Source organism: Miscanthus floridulus, chromosome 14 (genome assembly GCF_019320115.1).
Source record: "Miscanthus floridulus cultivar M001 chromosome 14, ASM1932011v1, whole genome shotgun sequence".
Classification (NCBI taxonomy): Eukaryota; Viridiplantae; Streptophyta; class Magnoliopsida; order Poales; family Poaceae; genus Miscanthus; species Miscanthus floridulus.
The window spans coordinates 62413661-62420432 of NC_089593.1; the positions used below are offsets into that span (position 1 = coordinate 62413661).

At 46.0% G+C, this 6772-nt stretch overlaps 1 pseudogene; it reads left to right on the forward strand.

Annotated features, from left to right (window-relative positions):
* The first annotated feature begins 2234 nt into the window (after positions 1–2234).
* On the forward strand, positions 2235–6293 carry LOC136505365 (wall-associated receptor kinase 5-like; annotated as a pseudogene).
* The last annotated feature ends 479 nt before the right edge of the window (positions 6294–6772 follow it).

Sequence of the window (6772 nt, forward strand, 5' to 3'; positions counted from 1 at the left end):
TTTCATGCCCTATCGATGGAAATCATTTTGGTTTTCAAAGGATGGACGACAAGGTTAAGGACGGACTAGTTCTAAGTATCATTTGACGTTGGAGAGACACTTAATAGTTTAGGACTTTCTTTTTCCTTTGGCCATACTATTAAGGGGGTATGAACTAGTAGCTTGACCTAGGTGAATCTAATGATTTAGGTGTGGTGCACACTTGTCAAACTTAGCACTAGGTGTGCGAAGGTGCGGATCTAGAGGGACTGTTCTCCCTCCTCGGTTTGGTTTAGGCTCCTGTAAGCACAGGTCCACGAATTGGTCGATGATGAAGTCGAGCTTGCCAAAGATGATCTTCTTGCCTAGCTGCACTCTTTCTAGTTCATCGCTGAAGTTGAAGATGACTCCCATCTAAAACACAATATTAGTTTGTACGCAAAAGACCCCTACCTGGCGCACCAACTATCGGATGACTTTTAGCTTTGGCAACATGGTGCGTTAAACCCTACTCCAGTTGGTGCGGCTGCTCTTGTATTCATATGCTCAGTTAGAGGAACTGTTGCTCCTAGCTACGTTGTAGATTGAGGTGATAGATGGTGGATCCTGAGCCTAAGGTCCCTACCCTCCTTTATATAGGTAGAAGGTGTTGGATACCATAAAAAGGGGTACTCTAAGTAAGAACCGAAAAAATTGCTTAGACCTTGCAAATATCAAAGCCAAAGGACAAACCACGAGGCCTCGGCCGATTCTCCGATTTGCCCGAGGCCCGCGCCGCAAAGGCCTTGGACGAAAAACCAACTCTCCGCCTCGCCGAGGCCCCCTCGCTCGAGGCCCTACCCCGCAAGGCCTCGGACGGGTTACCGATTCTCCGATTCGCCCGAGGCCCCGCACATAAGGCCTCGGACGAAGTACCGATGCTCCGAGTCGCTCGAGGCTGGCTCGGCAACAACCTCGTCGCCACCGCTCGACCGACTTCTCTGACAAAACGTCACGTCCAATTAACGCGTCCAACCACTCCCGCTACGTCAGCCGCACATCGGTGCAGTAAAGCAGAGTGGCCGACGAAACGGGAGTCACATCGCGCCATGCAGTCCGGGACAAGATGGGGCAGGGGTTACCGGCCGCTGTGCTTGCCACTGTGCCCCTGCTGACACCCATGCTGCACTGTGCTACCTAATCCCAGCCCTAAAGACAAATGCGGCATGGGGAGTCAAGTCCAGGTCACTGTAGCCTCGGAATCAGTGTACAGGACCAACTACTCTCTCCAAGCCTCGACAATCCACTTCAGGGTCTCGGCAGCCTCGGGATTCACGCCCGCCGAGCCCCCCACGATGGCTCGGCCTCGGCACCAACTGAGCCTCGGCTTTTTACACTACCAGCACACAGCGACCGACACGTCGTCCACCATGCCCTGCGTCAAGCTATCACTGGACCTCCCACGTCGCACAGGATCGGATGTGACCGGCGCGTTGCTCCAGCACATCAAGGACATGGCCGCTCTATCAACCATGCCACCACAGTAGCAAGCTACAGGGCTCGGAAGCGTCACCTCCACTCACAGGACGCCATGTAGCAAACACATGTATCACCCCTGTCCCCCCTTCAACTATAAAAGGGGGAGACCGGGGCCATCTCAAGAGAAAAAGACAGATGAACAGATAGACGCATACACGAGCTCACAGGTTTACGAACTCATGCATGGACACACATACATACGAGATAGATGAACACACACACGCTCCCCCGCTGCCTGAGAGCAACGTCTCAAGCAGCCCACACCGCTCCACGCAGAGAACTGGGACGAGCAGAAGGTGTGAGGTATGGCGGAGCGCAGCGCGAGGCATAAGCAACACGGGGCGCGAGGCTTAAGCAGTGCGCGGGCGCGAGGCACAAGACGTGGGTGAGGGCGAGGCACAAGACGCGGGTGGAGCGCGCGGGTCTGTCACGTCTGGCCGGACATCTGGAGTGTGCGCCACGATAGAAAGAAAAAAAGAGAGAAAAACAGTGGGCCGGTGGAGTTAGTCAGGCAGCGGGGACCCGCTTCACGCGTGGACAGAGTAAAAAACAGTGGCTCGGACGAACATTCGCAGAAACACAGTTGTGGGCCCATTTTGCACCCCGCAACGTACGCATTGTTGGCCCGAATGCCTTTGCACCACACAAAGTACAGTAACTAGTCTAACTGTCTAAAAGTCACCGCTAGGTCCGCGAATCCCGTAGCATACGCTCCTTCCTCGAACCTATTTAGAAATCAGTCAGTCTCGTTCTTGTTACCACGCGCTGCCTGAACTCCACTACTGAACTCTGTATGTAGTCACAACAATGTTCTCCGTCGTCTACGCCGTGTTGCTGCTGCTGCTGTCGCCGACGACAAAGGCGTCCGCCGCGGCACCAGCTACAGCCACGGGCGGGAGAAACCACTGCACCACCAGCTGCGGCAGCATCGGCATCCAGTACCCGTTCGGCGTGGAGCCCGGCTGCTACCGCGACGAAGGCTTCAAGCTCACCTGCACCAACGACAGCTCCCTGTTCGTCGGCTATGGCACGGAGGTGCTCGAGATCGATCTGGCCAACGGCACGATGCTCATCAACGTCCAAGGCGTCGACCAGTCCAACCTCGCCCTCCCCGACCCCCGGAGCAGCAGCAACAACAGCTACTTGACCGGCACATGGGCCGTCATCGGCCAAGGCGATCTTGGTCCGTACGTTCTGTCGGACACAAGGAACAAGCTCGCGGTGGTCGGCTGCGACGTCCAGGTCCTCCTCATGGCGTTGGACGACGATATCTTAAGCACCTGTGCCGCCTTCTGCTCACCTGTCTCGGAAAATCGCTACCTCGTGGCGTCCCCCCTGCTCCGGCGTCGGCTGTTGCCAGGCGACCATCCCGACGGGCCTGGCGATCTACCAGCTCCAGTTTCGCCGGTTCAACGGCTCATGGAGCGGCGACCAGGCTACGGTGTACATAGCAGACGCGGAGCGCCTCAGCTCTTATCGGATGGACGGGCAATTACCGTGGGCGCTTCCAGCTGTGGCAGAGTGGGTCATCAGCAACACATCATGTCCAGGCAACATGACATCTCCGGAGTGCCTCAGCAGCCACAGCTTTTGCCAGAACAGCACTACTTTTGGTAGTGGGCACCGGTGCCACTGCTCACCTGGTTACGATGGCAACCCCTACGTCTTCAACGGATGCAATGGTACGTACGTAAAAATTGAGCAGTCAGAATAGTTTTGTTCCCTTCCGAGTAAACACAATTTTAATTTGCTCCTAATCGTCTCTGTTTAATTTGTTTCAGATATCAACGAATGCCAATTCCCAGAGATCTATCCATGTTTTGGCGACCTGCAACAACACACAAGGAGGGTATCTCTGCCACTGCCCTGTTGGCTTCGATGGCAACGCGTATACACCCAACGGATGCAAAGGTACGTACCTATAAGTAAGAGTTCATCGATAATTACTCCTCCCATCTAAATTATAAGTCGTTTTTAATATTTTTTTTACATCCATTCTGTTATACATCTAGATAATACTAGATATAATAATATGTCTAAATACATAGCAAATGCTGGATGAAATCAAAATGTCAAAGCGACTTATAATTTGGAACGGATAGGGTAAATGCAAATAAACAATTAGCGACTAGTACAACTTATTACTATTAGGCCTTGTTTGGTACTCCTATATCCACTTCAATCCTTGTGTATTGGGGTGGATTGGTGTGGAGTTTAACCTAAATTCCATATCAATCGACCCAAACACACGCATGGATTGAGATGCGTACATGTCTTAGATCTTGTTTGGATGTAGCTGGATTCGCATTAATCCACATGTACTGGGGTGGATTTGAGTAGAACTAACTAAATTCCACCTCGATCCACCTCTACATGTATGAATTGAAGTGAGTCCGATAACATCTAAACAACTGTGTGGATCGATCTAGCACTAATTACTTTGACCCAGAAGATTAAACGTGTTGATCTAGCGCTAACTAATATATTTGTCTAGACGTTGACGAGTGCGCGCACCCAGAAACATACTCGTGCTACGGAATCTGCGTAAATGTGCCTGGAACATTTGATTGCCGATGTCCTCAAGGAACCAATGGGGATCCCTTCAGAAAAGGTGGATGCATCACGAACAGGAATTCCTTGTCAGGTAACAGCTCACAATCAATGCAATAAACACCATTTACCATCTGCACATGACACATGTATATCATCATTTCAAATACTCGATCAAGCTAGTTCTATACAAAAGTCTTTTGTCATTATTGAATTATTACATGCACTTGGCCACTTCATTCTAAAAGCCTAAACTCAAGAAGAAATTATGAGAACAGTTCCAATACTTCTCTTTTTCAAAATTCGCACGGATCTAATTAAAAACAGCGCATCTAATTAAATAAATATTTTTTTAACTAAGAGCATCTCCAATAGTTCCTCAAAAAGTAATCAGTAAATCAGTGAGTTTTCCAAGTGGCTAAAAACAGTTGGGAGAATATTTGTTGGGTTCCACTAACCGTTTTCAAAATCTCGTTCCTCAAATATACTTCCTCCATCCCAAAATAAGAGGCGTTCTCAGCTTCCAGAGGAGTTAAATGCTTTTAACTTTGACCAAAATATATATAAGAAAAATTAATATTTATAGTATATAATTAGTATCATTAGACTGATTGCTCAATATATTTTCATAATAAACTTATTTGAGAAATAAATGTTGCCATCTATCAGTACAAATGAATTGTGATCATTCACTGCTTACTATTTAGTTCACTCCCAATTATATTGCCAGCTATTGGTACAAATGAATTGTGATCGACTACTCATACATATATTTTTGCAGGTTCAAAGATAGCTCTGATAGTCAGCGGTGGATTCGTTCTTTTGCTTGTAGCGCTTGGTGCTCCCTTCATAACACGCAAAATACAATTACAAAGAGTGAAAAGAATGAAACAAAAATTTTAAGCAAAACCATGGGTTGCTATTGCAGCACTTGGTTTCCAAAAAGACAGACATAGGTGAAAGGATGATCATCACGTTAAGCGAAATAGAGAAGGCCACAGACAATTTTGATAAAACTCGTGAGGTTGGTGGAGGAGGACATGGTATTGTGTATAAAGGAATATTAAATCTGAACGTCGTTGCCATCAAGAAATCAAAAATTGCAGTGCAGAGAGAAATAGATGATTTCATAAACGAAGTTGCAATTCTGTCTCAAGTCAATCATAGAAATGTGGTGAAGCTTATGGGATGTTGCCTCGAAACAGAAGTTCCATTGCTCATCTATGAGTTCATATCGAACGGAACCCTTTATCATCATCTTCATGTTGAAGGACTAATATCTCTATCATGGGATAATCGATTAAGGATTACGCTTGAAGTTGCGAGAGCTCTATCATATTTACACTCAGCAGCTTCTATGCCAATATATCATAGAGATATTAAGTCCTCCAATATACTCCTTGATGACAATTTAATAGCCAGAGTATCAGACTTTGGAGCTTCAAGGTACATCCCGATTGATCAAATTGGGATCACAACAGCAATTCAAGGAACAATTGGTTACCTAGATCCCACGTACTATTACACGGGTCGTCTGACTGACAAGAGTGATGTCTACAGTTTTGGTGTTTTGGTTATAGAATTGCTTACTAGGAATAAACCATTCATCTATAGGTCTAATGATGGTGATAGCCTTGTTTCACATTTTGGCTTACTATTCACAGAAGGCAAGTTAGTCGACATAATAGATCCACAAGTCATGGAAGAGAAAAATGGCGAGATCCAAGAAATAGCCGCATTAGCAGTGATGTGCACAAAATGAAGGAGAAGATCGACCTACAATGAGGGAGGTGGAGATGATGCTTGAAAACTTGTGGGCTAAGGATCGTGTTGCAAATAACACACCACCAGGATGTAGGGATCATATTCAGGCTCAAAGGGCTACTCAGGAAGTAAGTAGGCAATACACCATGGAGAGGAAATAATATTGTCCGCAAGGTATCCTCGGTGACCAGGTTGGACAAGGTCTAGTGTAAGAAAATGTTGCTTTAGTTATATTGTCGTTTCATATGCATCGCAAAGCCAAGGAAAGTTTTGTGCTTTGGTAGCCGCATCTGAGTGAGACTGAGTTTAATTTCCATGTGTAGCCAGCAATAATGTTTGTGTTTTGATGTTTGTTGGTTGAATATAGAAATTAGTTCTCTGTTACCTCCTTGTTGTCCAGTGTAGTTGCTCTGCTGCTTGTCTTATAACATGACCTTGAGCTACAAGGTCCAAGCTCCAAGCTTGGCTTAGCATCTCGTATGCTATTATACCATTAATTTCTATGTCTTTGCTCCACATATTAATGGCTCTGTTACCATCATCGATGTCGGCAGTCAGAGAAATCGATTACAATTTAAATTTTGTTTCATCTGTCTAGTTCTTCAGCTAACATGGTAATTTCTAGGCATTGAATATTAACATCGAGTCTTCTTTAGGTTGTTGACCAAATACTAAAATAATCGATGACAAATTTCGAATGTATTTTTACTATATATAGGACAATATGTTATGTCATCTAGAGCACACCTGGAATTCTCATATATTTATCTCTCAAAAAATTAGAACTTGAATTTTCTTGTAATTATTGTTGATTGTAGGATTACCAAGAGCTATGCAAAGTTTAATTTCAGAATTCTTCAGAACTCCCTAGACATGATTTTAATATTGGAATCAGTGTATCGCACAACGATTCTTAAATCTGTTCAGGTAATAAGGCGGTATGCTATGACTTAAGCAGGTA